The following is a 16,549-nucleotide window of genomic DNA, read 5'->3' on the forward strand; positions in this document are numbered from 1 at the left end:
TTAGATTTATCGCTTTTTCTTGTATCACTGTCTGACGTCTGATGTTGTCGACTGTATCTTGTGCAGGCGTGAACTAACTGGTTTTCTCCCGTCTCGAACGGGAATCCGGCTGAGGAAGAGGAAGGCAGCCAAGAGGGCAGCATGGAGAGCATCGAGTACGTCTCCGATAGTGGGGAGACGGAGGAGGAGTCCGAAGAGGAGGAGGGGGAAGATGGGGAGCAGAGCTCGCCACCCCCACCACCAGAGCCTCGAACTAAGCCCCGTCACGAACCCGTGACTCTGTCGGCTCCTCCAGCGGCCCCGAGTGCCCCGCCAGCTCCTCCCATGGTTCCGAGCGCCTTGCCAGCTACTCCCGTGGTTTCGAGTACTCGGAGCACAAAGAGGACCAGGGACTCTGCTGCTGAGCCCGCGGGTCAACCTTCAAGGTGGACAAACCGAGTGGATCCAAGCCTCGAAAGGCTTTGTCGCGGATGAGGATCACCGTTCCCGTTGCCTCAGCGTAAGTGTCTTGTTCTCCTATCTTCTTTAAGTATTTGATTGAACTCATGCTTATTGGTCGAGTGGATTTTACTCGACAGAGCTTCTACCTCCGCCACTTCTCCGCCAGGCCAGGAAGACGATCCCATGGATACGGACAACGTTGCCACATCCCGGCAAGGTACGTCGTGACGACTCTGAGAGCTTACATTATTGTTTCGCGAATTCTGTCTTTGATCTTGCCCTTTTTTCTGTGATCTCACGTCGTTCAGTCGGGCTTCCTTCAGAGGTGATTCATCTGGAGGAGGACGACCAGAAGAGGTCCGAGCAAGCTTCGGTGCCTGTCCTTGAGGTTGTTCCATCTGCTACCGCTCCCACCATGGACGCGCCGCCAACCGAGACGATGTCGTTGATTGAAACGGTGCTCATCACGGCTGAACCGACTGGAGCAGGACTTGGGATGCCCAAGGAGTCTCCTATCGTGCCAGGCCCGTCGACCGTCCAGTACGATGCCCAACGCCTCCGGGGAGATCAGGTGGGAGCTGCCAAGGAGGCCATGGTGCAGGTGGAGTTGATGGCGGGTGATGCCAAGAGTGCGTGCGACTCCATCACATCCTTGTACAAGTGAAGCTTGGAACTCCGGGACGATATCCGAGTAAGTGCGCTAGTAAGTATTTGCTTTCCTCTTGTAACCCACTGGGTGTTTAAGCGATATACTCGGATACAGTATGATCATTTTGCAGTGGGTTCACTCTGAGTGAACCCAGTGGGTGTAGTCCCCGAGACTTCTGTCGAGTGCTTGCACGGCAGTTGTCTTTATATACATTTTCTTTAACTTGATCGGATCAAAACTAATCTGTCTGAATGGTACCAATGGGGGCACTCCGAGTGCACCTACTGGAAGTAGTCCCCGAGAGTAATTTTATTCAGGTCGGGTAGTAGTAGCCTCATAGGCTTGTTTTTTGTTATGTAGCTCAATAGGGCGGACCTGTTTGAGCTTCATGCCAGTGGGGTCACTCTTAGTGAACCCACTAGGTGTAGTCCTCGAGACCGCTGTCGACTGCTTGCGTCGGCAGGGGTCTGAAGAACTTCGAGCTTTTATTGTTTTCCTTGTTGAATGTGTCTGATCTTCTCTTCGCGCTGATTTGCAGAAGACTTGCGAGATGGGATCAGCGTACAACGCTCTGAAGGCTGAAAAGATTCAGCTTGCTGCGGAACTGGAGGCAGCTCTGCATGACTTGGCTAGTGTGAAGGGTGCTCTTGCTGAACGAGAGAAGTCCTTGGAGGAGTCCCGTGAGGCAAACAAGGCATTGGTGGTCGAAATGGAGAAAATGGGGAAACAAAGAACTGAGCTGATGGGTCAGATGAGGTCGATGAACAGTCGGTGCATATCGCAGGAGAAGTACGTCAGTGACTGGGCTAGGAAGATGATTGCGCTTCTCGGTGGTAAGTTTATTCCGAGTGCTTCTTGACTTTGCATTTCATTCTGCGCTTACTTTCTGCTCGTCTTGTCTGTGCACATTTTTGTATGGACGCTGAGGCTGAAGCAGCTGACGTTGAGCGGTCGGTTATTCCGAACGTTCCACTCGGCGACGAAGCCAATCGAGACATGCTCCGAGCGCATATTCGCCTTGGCAAAGTGGGACCTTTCATCGGTCGGCTGAGAGAGGTCGTCAGCCGAATCGACAAGGAGCTGTGGCCCGAAGACGAGTCCCGGCGGGAGATAGCTGGGTTGATGACTCGGCTGGAGGACGTCCCGAACCGAGTGCAGGCGTGGAAGAAGTCTGTTGCTCGCTGTGGTGCGGACGTGGCGCTATCGCTGGTCCGAGTGCACTGCAAGGAAGCTCGCGAAGAGAAGCTGAAGGCATTGCAGGTCGCCAACACCAAGAAGCTTCGATTCGAAGACTTCATGGAGACCTTCCTTGAGAGCGCCACTCGCATCGCAGACGGGATCGACCTCGACACTTTCGTGGAGCCTGCCAGTCCCAGTGCCAGTCCCGACGACGCTTGAAAAACTTTACCTCGGTATGCCGAGTGGTATTTGTATCAAACTTTGGCCACTGCTGTTGGCCGTCACATTCGTGGTTCGGTGTGGATAAGCTTGATCTACACTGAACCGACTATCGTTGAACCATCTTTGAATTCGAATCGAATATTTTGCTCTTCCTTCACCAAAAAATTCTTGACACGATTTTGGCTCGTGGTTTCTGTTTGGCGTTTCTTGGTGAAGCTAGTGGAAAATAGGCGGAGCATGTAGTTGTCAGTTGTCTTGACATCTGCATGAGCCTCAATGAGGGTCTGCTAAGCCTCCGAGTGGATCTCTAGGATACACTCGAAGGAAGTTCTTTACTTAGGCGATTCATGATCGCAACTAAGTCTTTGAGCGCGACTGTAAGGTCGCACTCGGAGGGAGTTGTTACTCATGTAATTGTCAGTTGTCTTGACATCTACATGAGCCTCAATGAGGGTAGTTGCTACTCATGTAATTGTCAGTTGTCTTGACATCTACATGAGCCCCAATGATGGTAGTTGCTACTCATGTAATTGTCAGTTGTCTTGACATCTACATGAACCTCAATGAGGTTAGTTGCTACTCATGTAATTTTCAGTTGTCTTGACATCTACATGAACCTCAATGAGGGTCTGCTAAGCCTCCGAGTGGATCTCTAAGATACACTCGAAGGAATCTTTTTTACTTAGGCGATTCTTGATCGCAGCCAAGTCCCCGAGTGCGACTTTTAGTGCACACTCGGAAAAAGTTTTTACTTAGGCGATTCTGGATCGCAGCTAAGTCCCCGAGTGCGACGTTTAGTGCACACTCGGAAAAAGTTGTTACTTGGGCGATTCTGGATCGCAGCTAAGTCCCCGAGTGCGACGTTTAGTGCACACTCGGAGAAAGTTGTTGCTTAGACGATTGTGGATCACAGCTAAGTCCCCGAGTGCGACGTTTAGTGCACACTCGGAGAAAGTTTGTACTTAGGCGATTCTTGATCGCAGCTAAGTCCACGAGCCTGACGTTTAGTGCACACTCGGAGAAAGTTTGTACTTAGGCGATTCTTGATCACAGCTAAGTCCCCGAGTGCGACGTTTAGTGCACACTCGGAGAAAGTTTGTACTTAGGCGATTCTGGATCGCAGCTAAGTCCCCGAGCGTGACGTTTAGTGCACACTCGGAGAAAGTTTGTACTTAGGCGATTCTGGATCGCAGCTAAGTCCCCGAGTGCGAAGTTTAGTGCACACTCGAAGAAAGTTTGTACTTAGGTGATTCTTGATCACAACTAAGTCCCCGAGCGGGACATTTAGTGCACACTCGGAGAAAGTTTGTACTTAGGCGATTCTGGATCGCAGCTAAGTCCCCGAGTGCGACGTTTAGTGCACACTCGGAGAAAGTTTGTACTTAGGCGATTCTGGATCGCAGCTAAGTCCCCGAGCGTGACGTTTAGTGCACACTCGGAGAAAGTTTTTTTATTTGAGACCGGAGTCTGTCAACGCGGAAGAATTTTGGGTCTGCAAAAAATCAATCTGCTTTGTATTACTTCAATGATACTTGTTCTTTACATTGCTCCAGTCGGCGGTCACGTGTAGAAGCACTTCACGAGATCTCCGTTCCATGCTCGCGGCTCATCCGTTTCCCTGTCGAGGTTGTAGAGTCGATATGCTCCGTTGTTCAGCACCTTGGAGATGATGAAGGGTCCTTCCCACACGGGAGCCAACTTGTGAGGTCTCTGCTGATCCACTCGGAGCACCAGATCGCCTGCTTGGAATGTACGACTCCTGACATGTCGCGCGTGAAATCGCCGCAGATCTTGTTGATAAATGGTTGAGCGAGTCAGTGCCATCTCGCGCTCCTCTTCTAGAAGATCCACTCCGTCTTGCCTGGCTTGCTCTACTTCGGCTTCGGAGAAGAGTTCGACTCGTGGAGCGTTGTGAAGCAAGTTACTCGGAAGGACTGCCTCTGCTCCGTAAACGAGGAAGAACGAGGATCGCCCTGTAGATCTATTTGGAGTTGTGCGGAGGCCCCACAGCACCGAAGGCAGCTCGGTGACGCATGCGTCGGCAGCATGTCCAACTTCTCAGAGGAGTCGAGGCTTCAACCCTTGAAGAATAAGTCCATTCGCCCACTCTGCTTGTCCGTTTGTTTAGGGATGCGCCACAGATGCAAAATCCACTCGGATACCTTGACCTGTATAGAAACCTTTGAATCTGTCCGAGTCAAAGTTTGTGTCATTGTCAGTGATTATGCTGTGCGGTACTCCGAATCTGGAAATGATGTCCCTGACAAACTTGATGGCCGTAAGGGCATCGAGCTTCTTGATAGGCTTGGCTTCAATCCACTTTGTGAACTTGTCGACTGCCACCAACAGATGTGTGAATCCCCCCTTGGCCTGTCCTGAATGGACCGACTGTATCCAATCCCCATACTGCAAACGGCCAGACAAGAGGGATCGTCTTCAACGCGGATGTTGGCTTGTGAGACTTGTTCGAGTAGAATTTGCAGCCTTCGCATCGGTCGACCATTTCCTTCGCCATTTCATTCACCTGCAACCAGAAGAAACCAGCTCTGAATGCTTTGGTGAGGATTTCTCTTGAGGAGGCATGATGACCACAGGTTCCCGAGTGAATTTCTTCCAGGATTAACTGGCCCTCCTCAGGGGATATGCATCGTTGAAGGACGCCTGAAACACTTTCTTTGTACAACTGGCCATCAATGACGGTGAACGACTTCGACCTGCGGACGATCTGCCTGGCTTGGACCTCATCTTCTGGTAATTCTTGCCTTAGGATGTACGCAATGAATGGCACAGTCCACTCGGGGATGACAGCGAGAATCTCCATGATCAGATCAACCACAGCGGGGACCTCGACTTCAGTCGGATCTGTCGAGCTCTTTGGTTGTACTGGTTCCTCTGTGAAGGGATCTTCTTTAACTGAGGGAAGGTGTAGGTGCTCGAGGCAGACATCACTCAGGAATGGTCTCCGAGTGGATCGAAGTTTCGCCAATTCATCAGCTGCTTGGTTTTTCAATCGTGGAACATGATGGAGTTCCAGACCTTCAAACTTTTTCTCGAGCTTCCTCACCGCGTTGCAGTATGTAGTCATGGTGGGGTTCCTTACGTCCCACTCCTTCATCACTTGATTAACCACAAAATCTGAATCGCCATAGACCATGAGGCGACGGATGCCGAGTGCGATGGCCATGCGCAATCCATAAAGGAGAGCTTCATACTTTGCCTCGTTGTTGGAGGAATCGAAATGTATCTGCAACACATACTTGAGTTTGTCATCCTTTGGCGATATGATCACAACGCCAGCGCCGGAGCCATTCAACATCTTGGACCCATCGAAGAACATTGTCCAATGAGCCGAGTAGATGTGAGTCGGTTGTTGTTGTTCTACCCATTCTGCTATGAAGTCAGCCAGAGCTTGAGACTTTATAGCTTTCTTGGCCTCGAACTTGATGTCGCAGTATAACATCTCCATTGCCCACTTTGCCACTCGGCCCGATGCGTCCCGATTGTGGAGGATTTCCGATAACGGAGCATCAGAAACGAAAGACACCGAGTGGCCTTGGAAATAATGAGCCACCTTCTTCGCAGTCATGTAAATCCCGTAAATAAGTTTTTGATAATGGGGATACCTCTGCTTGGAAGGAGTCAGGACTTCGGAGACATAATACACTGGCCGCTGAACCTTGAATGCTTTGCCTTCTTCCTCGCGTTCGACTATGAAAACAATGCTGAGGACTTGATTTGTAGCCGCGATGTACAGAAGAAGGGGTTCTTTACTGAGCGGAGCAGTAATAAACGGCTGGGTGGAAAGTAGGACTTTGAGGTCGTCGAATGCGATTTGGGCTTCGTCTGTCCACTCGAAAGTATCTGATTTCTTCATGAGTCGGTACAGAGGTAGTGCCTTCTCGCCGAGTCGACTGATAAACCTGCTCAAAACCGCTAGGCAACCTGTGAGCCTTTGAACATCGTGTATTCTGATCGGCCGCTCCATTCGGACGATGGTCTCGATCTTTTCGGGGTTGACATCGATCCCTCATTCGGAAATGAAGAAACCGAGTAATTTTCCGCTCGGAACACCGAATGAACACTTGGCTGGGTTGAGCTTGATATCGTACCTACGAAGGTTGGCGAATGTTTCTGCCAAGTCAGTCAGCAGGTCGGAACCTTTGCGTGACTTGACTATGATATCATCCATATACGCCTCCACATTTCGACCTATCTGGTCAAGGAGGCATTTTTGGACCATGCGCATAAAAGTTGCTCGTACATTCTTCAAACCGAATGCATATTGATGTAGCAGAAGCACCCGAATGGGGTGATGAAGGCTGTTTTTAATTCATCGGGCCATACAGACAGATCTGATGATAGCCCGAGTAGGCATCAAGAAATAACAAACACTCGCAACCCGTAGTCGAATCGACAATTTGATCAATGCGGGGGAGCGGGAAATGGTCTTTCGGGCAGACCTTATTGAGATGCTTGAAGTCGGTGCACATCCGGAGGGACTTGTCCTTCTTGGGCACCATGACAACATTGGCGAGCCACTCGGAGTGGTGTACCTCGCGAATGAAGTTGGCTGCCAAAAGCTTAGCCACCTCTTCTCCAATTGCCTTTCTCTTGTGCGTGGTGGACCGACGCAGGCGGTCTCGGACAGGCCGAGCAGCAGGATCCACATGTAGTCGGTGCTCAGCCAACTCCCTGGGTACACCTAGCATGTCAGCGGGCTTCCATGCGAAAATGTCCCAGTTCTCACAGAGGAATTGAATGAGCTCGGCTTCCTATTTTGGATCAAGGGTGGTGGAGATGTTCATCAGGGCAGCGGTGTCGTCCGTCGGGTGGATGCTGACCTTCTTCATTTCTCCCGTCGACTGGAATGCGGACTCCGAAGCTGGCTTCTTCGAACGCATCAAGTCGGCGGGGTCGACTGTCTTCTTGTACTCATCGAGCTCGAGGACAGCCATCTGCTGATCGGCGATCCTCGATCCCTGCTGCAGACACCCCTCGGCCCCCTGCCGATTGCCTGTGACAGTGATCACACCTTTGGGACCTGGCATCTTCAGCTTCAGGTATATGTAACATGGACGGGCCATGAAACGCGCATACGCCGGACGGTCGAGAATTGCGTGGTATGCACTCTGGAAGTCCACCACCTCGATTGTCAGCTTTTCCTTGCGGAAGTTCTTGTCGGAGCCGAAGACGACGTGCAACGCGATCTAGCCGAGTGACTTGGCCTTTCGTCCAGGGACAACCCCGTGGAACTGCATGCTGCTCTCGCTAAGTTTGGACATCGGAATGCCCATCCCCTTGAGAGTGTCGACATACATGATGTTCAAGCCGCTGCCGCCGTCCATGAGGACTTTGCGCAGTCGGACTCCTTCCACCACCGGGTCGACGACCAAGGCCTACCTCCCTGGGGTGGGTACGTGTGTTGGATGATCTGACTGGTCATAGGTGATCGCAGTCTGAGACCATTTGAGGAACGTGGGGTTGGTTGGGGTGGCCATGTTCACCTCCCTGTTCACCAGCTTCAATCGACTCTTGCTTTCCACGTCAGCAAAAATCATCAGTGTTGCATGGACTTGGGGGGAACGGATCCTCCTTGTCCTCCTCATCTTGTTCATTGTCCTTTTCACTCGGCTGCCCTTCGCCGAACCCTTGGATCAGGAGGCGACATTGCCGAGTGGTATGCTTCGGAAATATGGCCTTGCCTTCTTCATCCATCTTCGTGTGGATTGGACATGGCTGGTCCAGGATGTGGTTTTCGAACTGCTTCTTGCGGGTGAACTGAGTGTTCCCCTTGCCCTTGAACTTGGCATTGGTAACAGTTGCGGCCTCTCCCTGCGGAGTGGACGGAGCTTTCTGCTTCTGCTTCCGAGTGTTGTTCCCATCTCCATCGGCGACTGCTTTGTGCTTGCCGCTACGAATGCGGTCCTCTTCTTCGCCATTTGCATAGCGTGCCGCTATCTCCATCATCTTGCTCATGGAGATGTCGCCTGTCCGACCGAACTTCAGGTACAGATCTCTGTACCGCACTCCTGCCTTGAAGGCGCAGACTGCTGGGTGCTCTATGACGTTCTCCACCGTGTGGTAGAGGGTTGTCCAACGCTGGATGAAATCGCGCAGGGGCTCATTCTGCTTCTGGACACAGTGCTGGAGCTCCACGAGACCAGCAGGGCGTTTGCATGTCCCCTCGAAGGTCCTGATGAAGACTTGGGCCAGATCTGTCCAGCTGTAGATGCTTGAAGGAGCCAACTAGTTCAGCCACGCTCGTGCCGAGCCGTCGAGCATCAGGGGGAGATGTTTCATGGCGACCTGGTCGTCCCCACCACCGATCTGGACTGCCACTCGGTAGTCGTCCAGCCATGTTTCTGGCTTGGATTCTCTTGTAAACTTGCTGATCCCCGTCGCCAATCGGAAGTTGGGAGGGATGTCAGCCGAACGGGTGGCTCGACTGGAACACTCGAGGCCAGTGACGCTGGTCCTCCTTCCACTCGGACGGTCTCTATCATGACCATCACGGTTGGCTCGGCTCCTGTCGACCTTCCTCTGGGCGATGTATCCTCTTGCGTTGGGCCTTGGATCATAAGTGTCACCGATCGAACGTCGATCATCATGATTTCGGGGCCCGTAGGGCCCACCCCACGGAGGGGTGCGTGAACGGCGACGATCTTCGGGATTCATGGAACGGCTGCCTCCTCTGTGTCGCTGATGAGAATCGGGGCTGAAAACTGACCGACGCGTGTTCGCGTGAACAGAACTGTTGTGGATCATGTTGTGCAACTGGGAGACCGCCAAATTCTGCTGTTGTGCCGTGTGCAACAAGGCACGGATCTGCTCGATCCCTCTGCCAGCCTCTGAATCAGTCGGCTGAAGGGAATCGGCTATCTTGGCGGCGGCAGCCAGGTTGAGGACGGGTGTGCGGAACACCTCCACGTTGCTCTGACGAGTGCGCCGACTGGCAGAACGGCGGGGCTGACGGCGAGCGCCGGATGTTTCGCCGACCTCGTGCTCGTTTCGACCGGTTTGGCGGGGACTTTCATGGGAATTGGCCATGTGTACTTCGGCTGCAGGTCCGCGACCCAAGTACTTGGAAGGCAACTCAGTTAGAACCGAGTCCGAGCGCTGGGACGGCGGCGCAACTACAACCGATTCGAGGACCACCACTTGTGAAGACGCGTTCTGGCGCGCCTGGGCGTGTTGCACCCAATGCTGGAGCCGCGAACGACGAGACCGCTTGTTGCGGTGCGCGACGGGGGCGAAGGTCGACACCGGAGCCGACTGCTGGAGAAGAAGGATGCCGCGGGCGCCGGCACGGAAGTGCGTAGCCCCGCGACTGGGGAGCGCCTCGACGTCGAGAGGGGCCTCCCGAAGCCATGCCGAATCGTCGACGATGAAGGAGAGAGCGCCGAAGAGGATCTCATGACCCATGCACAAATCTCCACCGGATGACATGAAGAAAAGATGTAGTCGCAAACTCGCCGGAAGTCGCTTAGACGCCTGCCCCAAGGTGGGCGCCAACTGTCGTGGGTATAAGTCTGACAGTAGATGTGTAGGGTACGAAAGGATGGGCAGAGCCTTAGCTACGGCAAGGTTGTATGAGTTCAGGCCCCTCTACGGTGGAGGTAAAAGCCCTACGTCTCAGTGCTCTTGGGAGCTTGATGTCGAGTGGAATATGGATTACAGTGAAATGCCAACCCCTGCACCAGTGGGGAAGGGCGGCTTATATAGAGTGCGCTGCCCTTCACAACGGTTCGGTGCACAGGGGTGGTGTAGTGGCGAATAAATACCTACGTTACAGGTAACGTATGCCTTAAATGCTAATAATGGTACATGAAAACGTATGACCGTTGCCCTCCAGGGGGGTTACGATATACAGAGTGGAATCCAGTCGGTGAGTTTGATACGCTCCGGATGCTCATCTCCGACTGGATGATGGAGGAATCGTCACCGACTGGATGATGGGAAGTCCTTAATTCAGTCGGAAATGACTAAGGGCCTTGTCCCTTATAAAGGGTAGTCCTTGGGTAGGACCTATAGGGCAGGCCTATGACCCTACCCTGGGACTATAACCCCATCAGAGCCCACCTATCTTGATGATAAAGGTGTGGAGAGTGGAGTAGAAGAAATCAAAATTTTGGGTAGTAATGAAACTCCCACTTTGGATTTCAAGGAATTCAATTATGATAGTTGCTCCTTGTTTGAATGCATTTCTTTGATGCAATCCATTGCAAACTCTCCACATGCTTATAGCCAAAGCAAAGCCTTTACCGCACATATCGTAGATGCTATGTTGAAATCTCTTGAAGAGAAGCTCGAATTAGAAGTCTCTATACCTAGAAAACTTCATGATGAGTGGGAACTTACTATCAAAATCAAAATCAAAAACTATGAATGCAATGCTTTGTGTGATTTGGGTGCTAGTGTTTCCGCGATTCCAAAGTCTTTATGTGATATTCTTGGTTTTCATGAGATTGAAGAGTGTTCTCTTAATTTGCATCTTGCAGATTCTACTGTTAAGAAACCCATGGGAAGGATCAATGATGTTCTTATTGTTGCAAATAAGAACTATGTACCCGTGGATTTCATTGTACTTGACATAGATTGCAATCCTTCATGTCCCATTATTCTTGGTAGACCTTTCCTAAGGACTATTGGTGCTATCATCGATATGAAGGAAGGGAATATTAGATTTCAATTTCCCCTAAATAAGGGCATGGAGCATTTTCCTAGAAAGAAAATAAGATTGCCTTATGAATCTATGATGAGGGCTACATATGGTTTGAGCACCAAGGATGACTATACGTGATTCCATCACCTTTTGCCTAGCTAAGGGCGTTAAATAATAGCGCTTGTTGGGAGGCAACCCAACGAATCTATCCTTTTCTTTCTGTTTTGTGTTTTCCACACTTTCATAATTCTGTTATGATTGTGTTTTTTGTGTTTCTTTTTGCGTTTGTGCAAAGCAAAACCGTTATGATTAGTCTTGGGGATGATCGTTTGGGCATGCTGGAAAAGAGAGAAACTTTCTGCTCACGAAAAGGATTTTCATTTTTTCTGTAAGAGCTTTTGAGTTGATTCTTTTTGCTGCTGATTGCTACGCAAATTCGTCAGACTGTCGTAATTTTACAGATTTTTGAAGTACCAGAAGTATACGAAGTATACAGATTGCTACAGACTGGTCTGCTGTTAACATATTCTGTTTTTGTTGAGTTGGTTGCTTATTTTGATGAAACTATGGATAGTATCGGGGGGTATTAGCCATGGAAGATTGAAAATACAGTAACCCATCATCAACATAAGTAGAATTTAAGTTTCCTACAGTACCTAAGGAAGTGGTGGTTTGCTTTCTCATACTAATGTTATCACGAGTTTCTGTTTAAGTTTCTTGTTGTGAAGTTTTCAAGTTTTGGGTGAAGTTCTTATGGACAAAAAGATAAAGAGTGGCAAGATCTCAAGCTTTGGGCTGCCCAAGGCACCCCAAGTTGATTCAAGGATGCCGTAAAAGCCTAAGCTTGGGATGCCCCGGGAAGGCATCCCCTCTTTCGTCTTCAATCCATCGGTAACGTTACTTGGGGCTATATTTTTATTCACCACATGTTATGTGTTTTGCTTGGAGCGTCTTGTATCGTAGGTGTCTTTTATTTTTGTTGTGTCACAATCATCCTTGCAGCACACCTAGATAGAGAGACATGCACCCACTGTGATTTTGTCATATGCGCTTCACTTATATCTTTTGAGCTAGTTGATTTTGCTCTATGTGCTTCACTTATATCTTTTAGAGCACGGCGGTGCGTGGCTTGGTAGTTGATCTATGCTTTGACAGTAGTCTCAAAAGGGGTAGTTATCCAAAGGGATATGAAAACTTCCACCTTCATGTGCATTGAATAGTTAGAGAAGTTTGATTCATCTCAATTAGTTTTGAGTTGTGGTTATGGTAATATTGAAGTTATATTAGTAAGGTGTTGTGGATCTAGAAATACTTGTGTTGAAGTTAGTGATTCCCGTAGCATGCACGTATGGTGAACCGCTATCTGATGAAGTCTGAGCATGATTAGTCTATTGATTGTCATACTTTGTGTTGCGGTCGGGATCGCGCGATGGTTTATACCTACCAACCCTTCCCCTAGGAGTATGCGTTGAATGCTTTGTTTCGATTACTACTAAAACTTTTGCAACAAGTATATGAGTTCTTCATGACTAATGTTGAGTCCGTGGTTTAGATGCACTTTCACCTTCCACCATCACTATCTTCTTTAGTGCCGCGCAATTTTCGCCGGTGCACAAAACCCACCATTAGCCTCCCTCAAAACAGCCACCATACCTACCTACTATGGCTTTTTCAAAGTCATTCCGAGATATATTTCCATGCAACTACCACCATGACATGTGCCACCACGTCTACATTGCCATTGCATGATCGTAAGATAGCTAGCATGATGTTTCCATTGATGTCTATGCCATGCTAGATCATTGTCACGGTACACTACCGAAGGCATTCCATATAGAGTCATAATTGTTCTAAGTTTTGAGTTGTAAGTGTGATGATCATCATTGATGGAGCATTGTCCCATGTGAGGAAATAAAAGAGGCCAGCGAAGCCCATATATAAAAAGAAGCCAAATATGCCCACCAAAATAAATATATAAAAAAAGAGGCCAAAGTGCCCACCAAAAAAATGAGAGAAAAAGAGAGAAGGGACAATGCTACCACCTTTCCACACTTGTGCATATTAAGCACTGCGATCTTCATGATTGAGAGTCTCTCGTTTTGTCACCACCATATAGCTAGTGGGAAATTTTCATTATATAACTTGGCTTGTATGTTCCAATGGTAGGGTTCCTCAAATTTGCCTTAGGTCTTCGTGAGCAAGCAAGTTGGATGCACACCCACTAGTTTTCTTTAAGAGCTTTCACATATTCTTAGCTCTAGTGCATCATTTGTATGGCAATGCCTACTCATTCACGTTGATATCTATTGATGAGCATCTCCATAGCTCATTGATATGCCTAGTCAATGTGACCATCTTCTCCTTGTTTGTCTTGCAACCTCCACCACACTCCACACCACTTATAGTGCTAAAACCATGGCTCACGCGCATGTATTGCGTGAGAGTTGAAAAAGTTTGAGAAAGTAAAGGTGTGAAAACAATTACTTGGCCAATACCGGGGTTGTGCATGATTTAAATTCATTGTGCAATGATGATAGACCATAGCCAGACTATATGATTTTGTAGGGATAACTTTCTTTTGGCCTTGTTATTTTGAAAGTTCATGATTACCTTGCTAGTTTGCTTGAATTATTATTGTCTCCACGTCCATAGCAAACTATTGTTTTGAATCTAATGGATCTGAACATTCACGTCACATAAGAGGAGTTACAAAGGACATCTATGCTAGGTAGCATCAAAACATCAAAAATTCATTCTTTATCACTTCCCTACTCGAGGACGAGAAGGAGTTAAGCTTGGGGATGCTTGATACGTCTCAAACATATCTATAATTTTTGATGGTTTCACGCTGTTATCTTGTCAACTTTGGATGTTTTGGTTACCTTTTATATCTTTTTTTGGGACTAACTTATTAATTCAGTGCCAAGTGTCAGTTCCTATTTTTTCTGTGTTTTTGACTCTTTTCAAATCTGATTTTGGAACGGAGTCCAAACGGAATAAAATCCCCGAAATAAATTTTTCCAAAACGGAAGAAGATCGGGAGGCTTGAGGGCCAAGGCAGTGGGCCCATAGGGGTCCCACAAGCCATGTAGTCGCGGCCAGGGGGAGGCTGTGGCAACCAAGCTTCTGCCCCCCCCCTAGCGCTCCCCTCCCCTAGGTCTTTGGCGAATAAATTCCCTAAAAATCCAGAAAAAATCAGGGCATCCACGAAAACACTTTTCCACCGCCGCAAGCTTCCGTTTCCGCGAGATCTCATCTGGAGACCCTTCCCGGTGCCCTGCCGGAGGGGACTTTGGAGTTGGAGGGCTTCTACATCAACATCATCGCCTCTCCAATGACTCGTGAGTAGTCCACTTCAGACCTACGGGTTCGTAGTTTAGTATCTAGATGGCTTCTTCTCGCTCTTGGATCTTCAATACAAAGTTCTCCATGATCTTCATGGAGATCAATCCAATGTAATCCTCTTTGGCAGTGTGTTTGTCGAGATCCGATGAATTGTGGATTAGTGATCAGATTATCTATGAATTATATTTGAGGCTTTGCTGATTTCTTATATGCATGATTTGATATCGTTGTAAGTCTCTCCGAGTCTTGGGTTTTGTTTGGCCAACTAGATCTATGATTCTTGCAATGGGAGAAGTGCTTGGTTTTGGGTTCATACCGTGTGGTGACCTTTCCCAGTGAAAGAAGGGGCAGCAAGGCACGCATCGTGTTGTTGCCATCAAGGGTAACAAGATGGGCTTTTATCGTAGATATGAGATTGTCCATCTACATCATGTCATCTTGCTTAAGGCGTTACTCTGTTCTTTTGGACTTAATACACTAGATGCATGCTGGATAGCGGTCGACGTGTGGAGTAATAGTAGTAGATGCAGAAAGTATCGGTCTACTTGTTTTGGACGTGATGCCTATAGATATACTCATTGCCTTAGATAACGTCATGACTTTGCGCGGTTCTATCAATTGCTCGACAGTAATTCGTCCACCCACCGTCTACTTTCTTTCATGAGAGAATCCACTAATGAACACTACGGCCCCGGGGTCTATTCACAACTATCGTTTCCACTTTCACTTTTACTTTGCTTGTTTACTTTGTTGCTTTCAGTTCTCACTTTGCAAACAATCTATAAGGGATTGACAACCCCTTCATAGTGTTGGGTGCAAGGTCTTTGTGTTTGTGCAGGTACTTGAGACTTGACGAGATCTTCCGTTGGTTCGATACCTTGGTTCTCAAAACTGAGGGAAATACTTACCGCCGTTGTGCTACATCACCCTTTCCTCTTCAAGGGAACACCAACGCAAGGCTCCAAGGCCGCGGGGAGATCCTTTGTATATTTTCCAAGGAAGTCCCTAAAGGCGTAGCTGTAGCAGCAGGATTCCTGGCGCCGTACCAGGGAAGGTATGTTGTCGCAGTAGCAGCGGGTAGCAAGTAACAATAGTCAAAAAGGTGCAGCAAGATGGCCCAGTCCCTTTTGTAGCAAGGGACAAGCCTGGACGAACTCTTATATAAGGTAAAGCGCTCCCGAGGACACATGGGAATTTCTGTCAAGCTAGTTTTCATCATGTTCATATGATTCGCGTTCGCTACTTTGATAGTTTGAAGTGTGGGTGGACCAATGTTTGGGTGCTGTATTTACTTGGACAAACATCCCACTTATGATTAACCCCTCTCGCAAGCATCCGCAACTACGAAAGAAGAATTAATACAAAGTCTAACCATAGCATTAAACTGGGGGATCCAAATCAGCCCCTTGTGAAGGAATGCATAAACTAGGGTTTAAGCTTCTGTCACTCTAGCAACCCATCATCTACTTATTACTTCCCAATGCCTTCCTCTAGGCCCAAATAATGGTGAAGTGTCATGTAGTCGACGTTCACATAACACCACTAGAAGGAAGACAACATACAACGCATCAAAGTATTGAACGAATACCAAATTCACATGACTACTTATAGCAAGACTTATCCCATGTCCTCAGGAACAAACGTAACTACTCACAAAGCATAATTATGTTCATGATCGGAGAGGTATTGAATAGCATTAAGGATCTGAACATATGATCTTCCACCGAGTAAATCAACTAGCATCAACTACAAGGAGTAACTAACACTACTAGCAACCTTACAAGTACCTATCGGAGTCACGAGATGGAGATTGGGTACAAGAGATGAACTAGGGTTTGGAGATGAGATGGTGCTGATGAAGATGTTGATGGAGATGAGTCCCCTCCGATGAGAGGAGTGTTGGTGATGACGATGGCGATGATTTCCCCCTCCGGGAGGGAACTTTCCCCGGCAAGACGGCCCTGTCGGAGCTCTAGATTGGTTGTGCTCAAGTTCCGCCTCGTGGCGGCGTCGTTTCTTCCCAAAAGATCTCTCTTGATTTTTTCTGGGAC

The sequence above is a fragment of the Hordeum vulgare genome, chromosome 1H (assembly GCF_904849725.1).
Source record: "Hordeum vulgare subsp. vulgare chromosome 1H, MorexV3_pseudomolecules_assembly, whole genome shotgun sequence".
Lineage (NCBI taxonomy): Eukaryota > Viridiplantae > Streptophyta > Magnoliopsida > Poales > Poaceae > Hordeum > Hordeum vulgare.